This window comes from Aphelocoma coerulescens, chromosome 3 (genome assembly GCF_041296385.1).
Source record: "Aphelocoma coerulescens isolate FSJ_1873_10779 chromosome 3, UR_Acoe_1.0, whole genome shotgun sequence".
Classification (NCBI taxonomy): domain Eukaryota; kingdom Metazoa; phylum Chordata; class Aves; order Passeriformes; family Corvidae; genus Aphelocoma; species Aphelocoma coerulescens.
Window position 1 is genome coordinate 23,260,413 of NC_091016.1, and position 15,900 is coordinate 23,276,312.

The window sequence follows — 15,900 nt, forward strand, 5'->3', positions numbered from 1 at the left end:
TGTTTATTGTAGGTGGCTGCACAGGCACCTGTACACCAATAATTACCTTGTTTGTCATGATAAGGTGATGACTAGAACAGCTTACTTCAGGTGAGGACACATGAATTTAGCTGACTCTGCCACTGCATGTGAACACAGATAAACCATTAATTGTGATGCATCTTTTTCTTCTGCATTTAATTTAGCATTTGTGACACCAATTTTTATGAATCTCTTCGTCTGCTCCACTAACTTTTGTGGTGGGAGGTCAAGCCAAACACTATTGTTACCGTCAGGAGGGTTTCTATTACAGGGTCTTGGGAGTTCAAGGGAAAAGAATAAGTTTCAGTTACGTGACTGAGTCTGACAATTATGATCAAGATGTGGCAGCCTCCAGTTTAGGAGCATATCTGCAGAAAGAATCTCCTTGCCAGGTTTCCAACAGGCTTTGTTTGGTATCGTGACTGTGAACACCAAAATGAGCAAACCTGCAACTTTATGTTCTGATTTCTCTGTTTCTAGGAGGTTTTAGAAGAATCTGGGGGAGGGTCAAAATTCATATCTGCATCCACATGTTAGTTTCTTCTCCTTTTGCTGCTCAGGGGTAATTGAAGTGATGCTGTTTGGCCAACTGCAGTGAGTTGATCCAGATCTGTATCCAAAATCCGTATTTGGAGCTCTAAAAGCCAATGGTGTGCGACTTGTACTTAGGTTTAGTGGGCCCACCAGTAATTAACATAAGATGCTAAATGGCTAAGCCAAGTGGGACTGAGACACTGAGCATAAACAGCATTGCCTCATTCTTCATCTTTTATTGAGGTGCCCAGAATGCCTTGCCAGGTGCCTGGTTTATTATAAACAAAATGGCCCTGCTCTGTGGAGCTTTGAGAACGCCTGGGAAAGGATAGGAAGAAATATATATGTGTTTTTAAATACAGCTCAACTAGGTTCCCTGAGGAAGTCTGGCAAAGTGAGGTTTCCAGGGAGGTTTGAAAATGGGAAGTGTCCCTGTGCTGAGGTTGAGTTCAGAGGTGAGATTAGGAGCAAGGATTGGCCTCATGAAACAATTCATAGGGTCTCTTGGTGAAGAGGCCAACAAATACTGCTGTGAAAACTTTTGGGGTTTGAGAACAAAGATTTACAAAGAATCCAGTATTCTTTTTGAGCTGTAGCCTCAAAATCAGTGTCTGTGATGCTGAGGGGTTCTAACCATCCATTTTTCTAGGCAAATCCTTTCCTGCTTGCTTGTGTGATGCCTTTTCTGTTGTAGAGGTTAATGCATGTCTTATAGATGAAGATACTGCTTCCATAGGTGGGCTGAAAAAATTACCACTTTGGACAATTTGTGAATGGAACAGATACGGGAAAGTGAGTCCTGCTTTTTATCTTGTGCATATGGAGTTGAACAAAACTGACTTCTTCAATCAGCAGTACATTAGCTTTCACCCCCTCCTCTAGCTGACATCCTCCATCACTGAGCTGCTTTCCTCTTTGATCTGCTTTTTTTGTTTCCAAACAGCTTATTCTTTCATCAAGAAAGATTGGCTTCTCCTGTGGGCAGAACATCAGTAAACACACTAGAGAAAAATGGAAGAGATAATAATGTGAATTTATCTTCTGAATAAGTTCCTGTTTCCTGTTCCAGAAAACTGAGCAACATCTCTTTCTCCCTAATGACATTTCTCTAATAACCATTTCATAGTAACAAGGCTAGGAACAAAGGAATTTTAATAGCTTTAGGGTGTTGCACTATTCAGTCACTCTTCAAGGTGGAAGGATTTAGACGATGAGGATCCCAGCTAGTCCTAGCATTTCTAGCAGGAGCAGTAATAGTTAAATGACATATTTTAATATCTTTTTGCCCTGCATTTTGCTATGGTATGATCAGTTTTTCTGTTAGGAACTGTTACAAAGCAGAATGAAGTCTGTGGCACTCTTTCAAATAACCATAAAAAGCTTTCTTCCAGGCCTTTAAGTCAAGGTCAGTACTGGAGTTATTCCCTTCATCTATTCTCCAGAGAGACAGAGTAATAAAAGGACGTTGCATCCCTTTCCCAGACAGGAGAGCTAAGAAAGCTGCAGCCCTGTTTGACAGTGGTCAGTTAGATCAGCTCTGCTCTGGGAGTACAACTCCTTCCATGGGTCTGCACCATCTCTCCTGACTGATAATGCAGTGGCTGAATCCTGAGAAGTCTCAATGAAGCTGCAGACTCCTCCGAGCCATAAATGAGATCCAATTTTAATTAAAACATTGACATTATAAAATATACATGGCACAATAACTCATAATATTTAGAAACTCTAGTAGGAATTACATAACAATTTGTTATGCAATATTTAAAAGCTGTGATGTTTCAGCTTATTTGCTGCCATTGTTGCTGAAGAGTTCTTTCTCCAGAGCTTTCCTGGACCACATCCTACTTATGGCTATTTTCATATCAAAGCTGTGCAGATATCTCACTGTGGATCTTATCTTTGTTGTCATCAATGGGTGTATTGTGAACACCTCTCTTATATTGTGGGCTCCATTGCTTCATCACACAGGTGCTTGTGAAGTTGGTTATCCTGTGGATGTGAGCCAAGATTTAATATCTGGCTCAAAATTCATTACTCCTGCTTACAGACAGTATCCTTCCTTCCTTATAGCTTTTACTTATTACTTTTCTTAGTAAATGTATTATAGTGGAAGGGATTATCATGACAGCTGGGGATAAAAATGTCCTTGACATATAACCATTATAATTTCTCCTTATCATGTGGCAAAAATATGACTGGTTAATATATGTTTCATGCTGTGCAAGGGACATGCCTATATTCCATAGAAATGTTCTGACTGGGGATGGCTGAGGTTGATTGCCTCTTAATCCCCTGCTGTATTCCTTCCCTCACCATCATGTGTGATGGGAGCTGTGAACACCTGGGAAGCAGCCCACCTTTCTTGCCTGTTGTGTCATTTGGTAACTGCAGAGACTGGGATGGGGAGTTTTACTTGTAATATGCCCTGGCAGGGGGTAAGGCTTAACAGGCTTTTTTTAGTCTCCAAAAATTATGATCATCTGATTATTCCCATGTTTCCTCTGTCTATTAAAGGATGACACTTCTGTGTACAACTCCAGCGAATCCAAGTATTACTTTGCAGGGAACACTGTGTTAATGTCTTTCTGCCTGAGCCCCAAATACTGTGTTTTCATTATTTAGGCTCCTACTGACTATGGGGAAGATCAGTAGCCGGTGGCTGGTGGCTGTCGGTGTTATCACTTGGTGCCAGCTGATACAGTAGTAGGTAATAGAGTAGGCACATAGTTTATGCATGAAAGTAGCAGTTCCTTCATGTTCAATTTTTCATCCTTGTCCCTGAAATTAGAAGCTGATTTTTGACTACACCACAGGGTACAATACACTCCCTGTTCACTGCAGCAAAAGCTGATGAGTAACTGTGGAGTTGGAAGAGAAGAAAGCAGTGGCTTACAGTAATGAACCACTGGAGGGAGAAGCAGAGGTGCGTACACGGGCAGGAAAGAGTGCCAGATACAGGAATTATGTGTGTTATCACTGAGTTTTCCTCTTTGCCACTGCTGATTAAATCCCCCAGCTGGACATCAAGAGGGTGAGAAGCTGTGCTCCTTTCATTTCATACTAAGGTCTTGAGACTGTAGTGCTCTTCCTAGGAAATCTATGTTTTATTTCTCTTGCTGCACAGCTGTAGAGGTCTAATGTCAGTGGCAATCATTGACCAGCCAGGCTTCAAAAATCCCACTATCATTTATTGCAGTATGTTGAATAACTTCCTTTGGGAAATAAGACTTATTTAAGGTGTCTAACACTTATCCCTCAGAACTGCTGGTTCCTTTGGAAATTTTGGCTTTAGTGATGTGAGCAGAGCATTGCTCTGCTCTCCTTTCTCTGGGGAAATGGGACTCTGTGGTCTCTCTCAGAGCAGCTTGTCTGCATCTGACACTACAGCCGTCTACAGCCGAATAAAGAAGGCACGAATAGGAAAAAGCAGAGAAAGCTGTTTTTCTGAAACTGTAACAGACTTTTGTTATCAGTCTGTGATCAGTGCTGTGGTAATTGGTGACAGTGGCTGAGGAAATGCAGGTTATTACAGGAGGTGAATGTCCCTATCTGTCATCTTGAGTCCAACTTTCTTATCTTCAAATCAGAGCGTGGGGTCATTTAAAACAACACAATATTATTGCATTGATGGAACAGGCAGTCTGCTAAGTTCTTGTGTACCAGATGGTAAATGCAGCTTGAGTTGGCAAATTGTTGCTCTTCTTCCTGCCGTGCAAAGGCTTTTTATCTAAAAGCATAATAAAAACAGAAGAGAAAACTGAGGAGAAATTTCTTTAATCAAGCGTGAGAGGTTTCAAAGAAAATAATAACAAGGAAAAAAAAGCAGACAATGGTACAAGAACAGATTCTGCTCCACTGCTTTCTGATTTATTCTTCTTGCATGAGAGCTCTGAAGGACAAAGCCTGCTGATTTTACTCTACAGAGATCCCTAATGACCTCAATAGGAATTTATTTAGAAAATAAGGTACCACTGAGCAAAAGGCTGTCCAGCTTTACCATAAAAGTGACTTATTTTACAAACTTTTCTGAAGTTAAGCAGTTTTCCTAGAATAATGGGGAGGGATGAGAGTTTTAAAAAAAGGAGGATTAATAAACAGAAGCTGATGATAGGACCAGTCATGTTGATGACTGGTCAATAAGTGTGAGACCCTTAAAATTTTGGAGTTGCCTCCAGATACAAATTTTGTCATTCCAGACTAGGCAAGTCCTTGGCAGTACACTTTAGAAGTGAGTCCTGTCCTGGTGGGGGTTTCATAAGAGGGGAAGATAAATCTTTCCATCTCTAATTTCAAAAATCTAGGAATCCTCCTGAGGCCTTACAAAGAAAATAAAGAAATTATAGTGCCTCTCCAGAGCATATAATGTGCCTTGAAATGTAATCATAAAACCCTCTGCAAATCGAAATCCCAAAGGCAATCAACATACTTTGGTGGAAATCTTAGGAGACACAAGTTGCCTGGTCTTCACTATGCAAATAAATAAATACCACTTGTCCTGTAATTTTCGTCATGGGATATAGATGTGTTTGGGTTTACAGGCTCTCAGAGCTGAGGGCTCCAATTTCTATGAGTCCAGCATTTCTTTTCAGTGGTATCACTCATGGCTGCCTTCTGTAATGCATTTAGACATTGTGGGGAGTGCTTTATTCTGTGAACAATACCAGGGTAGACTCTGACTTGGTCATGTTCAGATCTAAATGTGGAATCTAATTTATTTGATTTGCTTCTTTTTTTTCCAGTCAGAACTCTTCCCAACATATTTCTTCCTGCATGAGTAGGAAAGTAAGTAAATGAAATAGTTCACAGTAATTTGGACACAAAAGATTCTGTGAGGGAAGTTGAGGACATCCATTGAACTGCCCTCTGCCTCTTGTTTTCTATAGCACATCCCATACCTTGCTCCCAGCCCCGTGGATTTGTGCCTGAGACCACAGCAATTGTCGTGCACAGCGGGTCAGGTCAGAAGCCCCCCTACCTCCACATCTGTTCTCTGGCACTGGTGCAAAAGCAGATGCCTCAGGAAGAGTAAAAGAAAAGGGAAAGCGTCTGATGATGCTTCTTCTACTCTCTAATGATTTGCAGGTCAGGAATTTCCTGAGCCAGAAAACGTTATCAGTGACTTTGGAAAGTGGGCCATGTGCCCCAGACAAGTGGTTTGTGATGTGATTGTCCCATTCATTGAGCTGGCACCAATTGGAGCATTTTGAGCAATGTAGATTCTTGCCTCAAACTAGAGTCCTTATTTGAGTCCTGATTATTTATCGTTGTTGTGAGTTTTCCTGTTTGTGGCTGTCTCATTTAATGGTGAGTGCTGCAGATGGCGAATAAATTGAGACATATTTTAAACTAAGTATGAAGCTGGTTGTGTAACCTCAGCTGCCTTGGGATTTGTATTGGGGAGAAAAAAAAGGGAAAGACTTTCCCTGCAAGTACTCAGCAGACAATCACTGCTCAGTGAATGAAGGCATGGATGTCATTTTACATCAGCTATACTTGCTTACATTCCTTGTGGCTGGAGGCAGAATTTAAGAAGCCATTGGATACAGCTGATAGAAGGAGGTAATAAAACAGCATAGAAGGAACAAAGAAATGCAAACTTAAACAGATAACAGCCTCATGCTAAAATGAGCTCTTCCTAAGTCTGTGTTTTCAGGGAAAAGAAATTACCCTCCTGTATTGTATGTTCTGCTGCAAAGACAGGAAGACAAAAAAAAAAAAAAAGAGATAGCTGTGTAGTGATAGTTTAAAACACAAAAATCAAAAGGAAGTTTATGCTCTGAGATTCTCAGGATGTGATTTACCACGGTGTTTTCCCTGCTGTCTAGCATCTTTGACAGCAGAGGGGACTTTGCTTGGTAGAGAAAACATTTTTTTAAGAGCTGCTATGCAGCTCCTGACCTCCTTTGTACAGACTCCCAGTTTGCTGCTCTGAGTGCGGGTTTCTCGCTGGTGCTTAGTGGCAGCATTTTTGTTAAAGTCTTTTTACCATCCACAAAATGAATGGAGGATTTCCATCATTCTTATAATGACAACTTGATTTCATGTCATGCCCTCATCACATTGTGGTTGCATTGCTTGGTGTGGGGCAGTGGGAACAAAACCACTGGTCTGGTGGAGAGTGGTGCTGCCCTCAGTGACCCAGCAGCTCCTGCAATTGCATTTCAGTTGCCTGGCTTTCCATCAGCTCTTGAACAGGATCATGTTTTAACCCTGGAGATGGCTTGGGCCTAAGCTACACACCAGAGGGCTGGGAGGAAGGCAGTCCTTGGAGCTGCTCCACTGGTGTTATGAGTTCAGATGTGTTCTCAGTTGGGAATGCTCTTCTAAATTTTGTCAAGAAGGTGGGCTGTGGTTCTGGGCAAACTCCCCATGAACTGTCATGCATTTTCTCCTGTCTGTGCATGATGAATTCTTTTGACCTTTGATTTCTATAACAAAACCCCAGAATAACATGTACTTTCAAAAAATCCTTACAGGCTTTCAATAAAAATATTTGCCACTTGCAGCAAGACAGTGAGGGTTGTTTAGCACGGTGTGTTTAGTGTCATTTGAGGATCTGCAGGGTGGCACCTGGCCTCTAGCTGTCTCTCCAGAGGGGTGGACCCCTCTCATGGATCTTGGGCTGTATTTGCTAGATCTGTGGGGAAGTCTCAGATGCTCTGGAACAGCCCAATGACACTGAGTTTAGTCAGGCAAGTGAAAATAGCCCTGGGTATGTCCACTTGTGTGAGATGGGACATGAATGTGGTGGAAGATGGGCAGATCTGGCATCAGTGAGTGTGGCATGGGCACCAACACCCAGCAGGGCAGGCACAAAATCCCCTCTGCCCAGTTCTGTGGCCCAGTCACACTAAGCCTGCCAGACCCCTGGCAGAGGGCAGCCAGCAGGCCACACCTAAATATGACACCAGGGAAAGTTTTATTCCTTTAAATAAGAACTGCACTGAAGAAGAAGTCTAAAGTCATTATAGCTTAGATCACACTCATTCTTGAATATCCTCTGGCAGCCTTTTGCTGTTTTGGCAGCACAAAGCTGCTGCAGCTAAGCACAAGCAGCTGTATGGGTTACAAATCCTTTTATGTTTCGGGAAGAAGCAGAGTGCTGGTGAAGCAGCTTCAGTCAGTGCTTGCTGTCTATTGATTTTCACCAGTGCAAAGTGGGTGTAAAACACCTCCCGATCGATCCTGTTCTTTCTTGCTGTGCAGAGGGGTGACACCCCAGGGAGGTTGGGGGTTTAATGGAGCTGCTTTTATGAAGCTCCCAACAAATGGAGTAAGTTGGCTCTCACCAGGCCTTTAGGCTGACCCCACTTTCTCTCTCACAAGACACATGCTGTGGAGGATGGTGGACCCCATATGTAAGGTGGTCTCTGACTGAGAGGACACTTTGTGAAAGGATTTCTGACTGCATCATAAAACCCAGCTCCCTAAAACCCAACCACCAAATGCTGCCTGAGCAGAAAGAGGCATTACAGCATGGGCTGGTTTGTTTGTATGTAGAGAGCACAATGTTGGAGGCAGCTGATTTCTCATCCCAGGAACCAATTTAGCATCCCCTTCCCCACATCGTTGAAGACAATAAATTACACTTTAATGAAAAACTTGTACATTATTTCTACTACAGTAGCCAGAAAATTTCATCAATTCTGTTTTTCAGTATCTCCCTTGGATCCTCTTTATCAGCTATATTGTTTCGTATTAAATGAGTTATTTGGTTTACTGGGTGAGGCATTTATGCTCAGCATGAAAATGAGCAATACACAGCTACCCTCCTGAATATTATTTCCCTGTCAACAGAGCAGACAACCTAAGCTGCAGATTTAACTAAAGGAAAGAAACAAAGATGATGTGAGGAAGTATCCTGTCTGGAAGGTGTAATTTCCTGAATATTCTGTTCATTCTTCACTCATCAGCTTTCAGTCAGCCAAACATGCATTTGAAGTCCCTGTGGAAAGACATGCCAGACAGAGGGATGGGGAAAGGGGGCGAGAATTTTTATCACCCTCAGCTGAGCTGAGACCACAGCCTAACTGTGACACAAGTCTCTGCTGCAATAAGATTATTTATGGACAGGAGCGTATCTTCATCAGGAGATCTTTCAATACCTTGAATATCCTGTAGCATGCTGATCAAAGGATGCTTCAGATCATGGAACTGAGGGCCTACCTGGAAGTCACTAGAGGAAGTTGGACAAAACAAGTACTTGAATGCCATATTTCTGCTGATACCTTGTTGGAGCTACCTAAACACAGAGGCTGGAGGAAACTGAGAGGATAAAAGTGGGTATATATTGAAGGGCCTTCAAGAAGGTACACTTTGGGCAGACAGAGCCCTAGGGCTACACCTCAAATGGACGACTGGTCACCAGTTTTCCATACTTTTATAAGTTTGGTCCATTTGCATATCGGGGTTAATCTTCCAATTACAGTTTCAGGTAACGATGTCATTACCCCAAGTTTGTTCCCCCCCTTTAGAGGGATGTTTACATATTTCAGGGCCTGGGACAACAAGGTGTCCCTGAGTCTCAGGCCTAGAGAGGATTTGTTATGTCTAACCAGAATGGGAGAACAGTAGCTAGCAGGCTATGGAATTTTAGAGTTACACACTAAAGCAGTACAGGATCTGAAAAATATAAAAGCCAAAATTCTAAGGCATCACTGCAACTCAAGTGAATTGTCTAGACTTTGTGCTATTCTTTGCTCAAGTGAGTATGGAGAAAATTACTCTTTGGACCAGAAGCCATTGTCATCAAAGCTGGTTTGTACACTCATGTAGAAAGTTTATATAACAATAAACACTGCAGTGAAAAACAGCAAAGGCAGAACATCCTCGGCAGTCTCTTGTGGAAGTGATGGCTTCTGCAAAGTCCTGGCAATCTGAGGAGAAACAGATGTTTTGATTCTCCACCAGGAGGCTGTGAAATGAAATTTTGATTTAGGTCTGGCTGTCATTTGTCTGTGTTCACCTTAGCTGTTGTTGTACATCATATGATAGTGACGCTCTTGGGGCTTCCAGAACACCAGAGCCCATTTCATAGGAGGCTCTGAAATGATTCAATTATAGTTGATGGGAAACTTAAACTATTAGGAATGTTGAAATGTTTAGTTTGGATCCAAAACTGTAGAAATCTTTGTCCAACATGCTGGATTCGTGCACATTCCAGGTCCTGATGTTATTTTCTCTATTTCCTATTATTGACATTCATGTTTAATACAATCATAAAGTTTCAAAGCTTTAATAAATTGAGATGAAAACAAATAGAAATAAGAGCTGTTCACTGCCTGTCTTGGATTGCTGGCTGGCAGAAAGTGCCACAGGACACGGTAAATCACCTGTGTTATGACTGTACCAAGTGGTCACAAAGGTAAGGCATGGCCCTGCTGTTCACAGCTGGACAGTGTAATCTTGTCAGTGTGAACAATTCAGGTTATTCCTGGATAGTGTATTGGCTTTACAGCATTAATTGGAACCAAGTTAGGCAAAAAAGCACATTTTTGTCATACTGCTTTTCTTACTGCTGGTCTGATTTTTGCTTTCAACTTGAGACACCCACGTTAGTTTACATGATGCTCTATCACTGAGATTTTTTCATAGCAGAGTCCAGGCAACTTTCATATTTATGTTGCAAGAGAAAGAGCAGAGAGATCTGACTGAGGCCTGTAAGGTGAAAAGCAGAAATATGAAATCATAGGACTTTGGGTATTTTCCTTTCCTTTGACATGAATTTCTATTATTTATGTTATTGTATAGGTTTCAGCAGAGACAGTCTTAGTAAGCAGTGCCTCCCAGGATGCCTCCCAGGACAGCCCTGAGCTGTGCTGTGAGCCCTGGGATGGATGGATGGATGGATGGATGGATGGATGGATGGATGGATGGATGGATGGATGGATGGATGGATGGGAGAGCCCATGGTAGCAGTGCCTTGCAGTCACAGCCTGTTTGTGTGCCACTGGGCAATGTGTGAGTGAGAGGGACTGCAGAGATGCATTGACTTATGTCCTGTGCTTTAAAAGTCAGTTTGAATCCACTTAGAGATTCTGTGCCACAATTACCTTCTTCTTCCTGGCTGCTTATATGGCACACCTGCTTTTTATATTAAATTGCAAACTCTTGAGGGAGGCAAGTTCTTTTTTTAGCTCGGTGTATGGTGCCTAGTACCACTGGGGTTGTTTCATGGGGATTTTGTCTGCTACTGCAATCTAATGATTAAATAACAATGAAAGGAATCTCTGGGGCTAATTCTCTGCTGAAGAAATCTGGATTTTCACTTGGAATTTTGCTACTTCATGCCTAAACCTGGGCTTTACCCAGCTCGGGTAATACCACTTCATGACGAGAAAATTGCAGTGCAGCAAGCTAAGGGGTTTTGATCACTCCAGGAAATTTGAAGAAAAGCATCAAAATTAGAAAAAAACATAACTAATTTCTGCCCCCACCCCCCCTCCAGCAATGCAAAATGCTGAGTAAACAGTATAGAAGAGCTCTGGAAACATAGTTTCAAAAGCGTGGTGTCGAGGTCTGTCCATATTATTATCTGATGCAAAGAGCTCTGCATCTCAGGACAGCATCTAGAGAAGAGACTTGCTTTTTTTCCTGCCTGACATGCTAAGCAGACAGTGGTTGGGTTTGTCTGTCTTTTACAGCTGTGAGGCAGAAAGGTGGGTGTCACCCAGATTCACAGCTGCAGTGCTGAACACTGCTCCCTGATGTGAGCACATGACTTGTCCTGTTCCTCCACAGCTGGAAAGCTTAGGCACATCTCGTGAAGTGCAGGGCTCTTGGCCTTCTTTGCCTGTGAGACAATGCTTTGCAGCCTTTATTGCTACAACTGCATTTTTGTCTCCTTGTTCAGAAGCAAGTCATACTTTATTTCAATTAGTTCCTTGTGTAAATCCATTGTTTGGTTATTTTTAAATGGGAGATAATACCCACTATTTGGCTAAATGTTGTCTTTTTCCCCTGCTGCTTTTTTCTCTCCCTCTCTTGTGGGTTCAGAAAAGTGGGAAGACATGAACACAGCTCAACTCCAATTTCTTGTTCTAAATGGGCACGGTCCTAAGCATGTGTTTGTGTGCTGCTCTCCCAGTTGTCTCAGTAAGAACACACCACCTGCCAGATGTCTGCAGGACTGCACTGCACTGCTGAAGTCCCCAGTGTTAGCCATGGAGAAAGGTAGCAGCTTCCTACTAGTTTGATATCTCTTTTTAATGATAGCTGAGCAACAGCCCAGTGAGAGGAGAGGGATAGTGAGGAAACCCTCCTAAGGATGTTATTTAGGAAATGCCAGACCTGCACCACTCACATTTTACATATGTATGCTATTTCCAAAGCAGGTACCACACAACCTGGGGAACAGAAGGGCCACTTCGTTATAAAGGCTGCATTTTTTAATATATGCCACAGGAAAACTGACCTGAAATGGAGACAAAAGTTCATTCATATTGTAACCACCCTCAGGAAGAGTGGCTTTGCTTTTCTCTGAGAAGATGATATTCCCCCAGTGAGCAAGAGTTGGGGCTCAGTTACGTGTAACTCCTCAAACCTCATGGCAGGCTTTGGACTGGATCTAATTTATAGGTCACTCTCTCTTTAGCAACCACATGGAGGAAGATGTCAGACATTGCCCAGTTTCACAGTTAATGTGTTGAACTTGTTTCCAAAGTAAATATTGGACAGCTTGTAGCTCCTGGTATTTTTCCATCTCTCTCCCTAGTTCTCCCTCGATCTCTACAATAGTAAATCAGCTGTGGGGGGAGCTGTGAACTCCTTCACTTCAACATGCTGTGCTCTGGACCGTTCACCTGGAGTCCTGGGGCTTGCATGAGATCAGGTGCCTTGTGTGGATGAAGTCACCTCTAGTCCTAAATGCTTGCAGCACATATCCACATAGACTGTGTTGTATAAAACACTCGTCGAGTTGCTTGGGATACATGATGCTAGGAAGTGACTAATGGAATCTGGGGATTGTTTTCCAAGCTCTGCTGCATTGTGAGTTTGAAGAGTCAGTTTTTTCCTTCCACCTATTTCTTCTCTGAGTATTTCAGTGGCATCAGTAACACATCTGTGGTGGCTGCAATAGTTGTAATAATTCTAGGTGTGGTGTTTGCAGAGTGGTTCTATTGATTTCCTCACTTCCCTATCTCAACACTTTTGAGGGAGGATTGATGAAACATTTTTCCAGAATTTTGACATAAAAGGTCCAGCTGAGATGGGGTCTGCAGATAGCCACGACTTTTGGTGTCCTGAAGTAGTGGTCCACATTTCCTGTGTTGGTTTCTGAAGGCTTGGCTCTCTTTTAAAACATTGTCAGCTTCAGTGGAGGTAAAACAGAACAATGTAATGGAGGATTTCACACTGGGTATTTTATGTCTTTCTTTCTCTGTGACACAAATTGTACTAGAGGTGAAGTGTGGAGCAGACACCTCAGATAATGTGTAGTGAAAGAAATTTATGTGAGCAGCAGCACACACCCCTTGCCTTCACTTGTCCTGCTGGGAAAAGGAAAGCAAGGCACTCCATTAAATGAAATAAGATGACAATGTTTGCCAACAAAGCCTTACTTCTCAGCACTCAAGAAAAAGCACATCAGAAACAGTTGCTTTGAATGAATAATGTGATCCAAATTCTGTGATTTTATTAAATATTTAAGTGACTTTGTGCTTTGTTCTGCTTCACTGAAATGAAACAATACATTTTCATTCCAGTCTTTTGTCTTCTGATGGTATATTTTTAATACTCTGAGTTGAGATAAATTTCCTTTGATTCCACAGAACAGATGATAAGAGAGAGAAAAAAAAAATCCTAAATCTTGTAGTAAAAATACTCAGGTGAATTAAACAAGAAATCAGGGTTAAATCAGCCTAAATCAAATTACCTCTTGGTTCTGAATTTACCTCTTAGTAATGAATCAGAGGACTTGGCTCCTGTTTCTCATGAGCACTTATTTGTGTTTTCCAGCCCTAATAAGTTACTTTGTACTTGCTAGTGCTGCAGTTTCATCAGAGGTTTGCAGGTGAGCTCATCTCCTTGTGAGGCAGGTACACACTGTCTTCAGTTTAGTGATGATTAAGCCAAGGCACAGCATTGCTGAAGGACACACAGAGGGTGAGCCAGGGCAAAGCCACGAAGCAAACACAGGACTCTGTGCCTTGTCCAACCTGTGACAGCCTGACAAGCAAGCGAGGTGATTTCCGTGGGGTCCCGAGTGTGGCCTGTACAGCAGGTCGGTAGGTTGGTGTCATTTTAAAAAGATTTAGCGGTAGATTTGGGTATAGTATGAGCACATTGTTGGATTTTAACCCATTTCTTGATTCCAGCTAGGTTTGAGCTTCAAAAGCAGCATCCAGAGGGACAGGATGTCTTTTTATTTGCCTTAAAAAGAGCAGCCAGCATGACATCATCCCCTTCAATTAGGCAGGCAATGATCTCTGCAGTGGAGGGGGAGGGAACACACTGCCCCCAAATCTGTTGCTCTAGAGCTGGCTGAGTGGATGTGAATAACAGAAGTGATCAAAAGGGAAAGATCTTCAGTAGGGAATAGATAGTGGGGTTGCAGAGGGGAAGAGTCTTGCTTTGGCTTCACAGGGAAGAAAGAAGGGAAAGCTGCAGGAGCCATGAGAAACCAAAGTGTGAAATACTCACAGGGAACAAATGGTGGGTAGCTTTAACAACCATTTTAGCAGGGTCAGAGAAGAATAAAAGGACTTATTGAGTCCACTTGCTGAGACAGAATTCACACAGTGCTCATTTGGCTGGCAGAATGGAAAATGGCAGCAATCCTGGGAGTTAAAGAACAACCCTTGGGCTGCAGACACATGGGTACGTGCCAATGAAGAATACAGTGAATTAGGGACAGCAGAACAGAAGCAGCTCTACTTTGCTGTCATGTTTTGCCTTCTCCTTTATTCTGTCTGTTCTAGTTGCTTTTGGAAACATCTAAAACTCACAATAAGAATGTGGTAGTTCCCTCCTCATTTCCAAGGCACACTTTTGAGGGACCTGCCATTTGTCTGTTGCATGAAATCATCTTGAAGGGTGGTAATAAGATACAGAGGGAGATTGAGGCCCATCCATACAAGACTAGTTATTTCCAAAGCTACTGAAATCCCTTCCAAGCAAGAAGCTGTTTCAGTTCAAAGCAATTTATCCAACATTTGCTCATTCTTGCTGCTGTTCATTCATGAAGCAACTGCCATCATGATTTTTATTTAGGGTAGGAAATACCCTGGTAGCACAGGGCCTGTACAAGAAGAGTGCCCTGTCTTAATGTCTGCTGTGTGTTTTCACTCCTGGCTGTAAATTTTGCAGGAGACATAGATTTGAGACCCTTAAGTGAGCACCAGATTATCATGGCCTTCTTTCAGGGGCTCAGAGAACATCACCAGAAATCAATACAGCTTTCCACAAAGTTCCTCATTGTAGATGGTTGTAGCACAGCCAGGAACTGACCCTGCTTCCAGCAATGTGGAAGGTACCTCAACAAGGGCAGATGTTTTAATCTTGCTGAACTTCAGCTCCTGTGTCTTTAAAAAGTGAAGCTACCCCAGATCTAAATTACTTGAAGCCTCTGTTTTGGACTCATTGGAACTCCATTCAGAAGGAGCTCCTGGGATATTGGGGAAACTGCCCAAAGTCTTCCAGGCAGGAAGAGAAGAGGGCTGAAGAATAATGGGGTAATATGCATTTAAAGGCCCATTTGGATCCATGTTACAGCACAGGCTAAAGATCCCCAGTTACTTTAGCCAGGTACCTGAAATATCTCAAGTTATCAAGGCTGTGTTTTGCTGTCGTACCTGAGACAGGTAATGGAGGCACTGAGAAAGTTGCTGTAGACAAATAATCATCTTCCAGAATTCAGAGAAGACATAGTCTGACAGTCATTAGTCTCACCTGCTGGCACATCTGTGTGATACTGAATTACTACATGTGGTGAGTGTGAGCTGTGTTCAGGCCAGTTCTCACCACCCTCCCAAATGCAGGTGCAACAGATAAGTGTATCCAGCATTTCCAGCCAGGCCCTAGGACTTTGTTGCTAGGCTCCTCTCATTTCCCTTGCCCTCTAAAAGAGGACCTGTTTCACTGAGTCAGGTGGTTTGGATTTTTTTTTGTTATAGGCAACTGTAACAAAAGGGCTACATCATTCTCAACTCAGAATAGAGACTCCTTGTAGTGCTGTGGGACATTATAGCAAAGTCAGTGAGGGCTTCTGTTACTAACAATGATAACAACCAAAGTTTATATCTGGCTTTAATTAAAGAGCATGCTAAGGTCAGTATGGGGGGCGTAATCAAAGGCTCCATGGGATCTGGCATATCGTACCGAAATTTTTTAGCACCTGCTAACCTT

General features: G+C 42.5%; 1 protein-coding gene across 2 annotated transcripts in view; it reads left to right on the forward strand.

Moving 5' to 3' along the window:
- DUSP10 (dual specificity phosphatase 10) overlaps positions 1–15,900 on the forward strand; it is a 179,079-nt gene that overhangs the window by 18,481 nt on the left and 144,698 nt on the right. The window contains exon 1 of one of the 2 annotated variants that reach the window (XM_069009487.1): positions 13,684–13,777. The exons of the other annotated variant lie outside the window; for it this stretch is intronic. The gene's annotated coding sequence lies outside the window, so the exon portion shown is untranslated. Of the gene's footprint in view, positions 1–13,683; positions 13,778–15,900 lie in introns of those variants that run through there. 2 annotated transcript variants of the gene reach the window in all.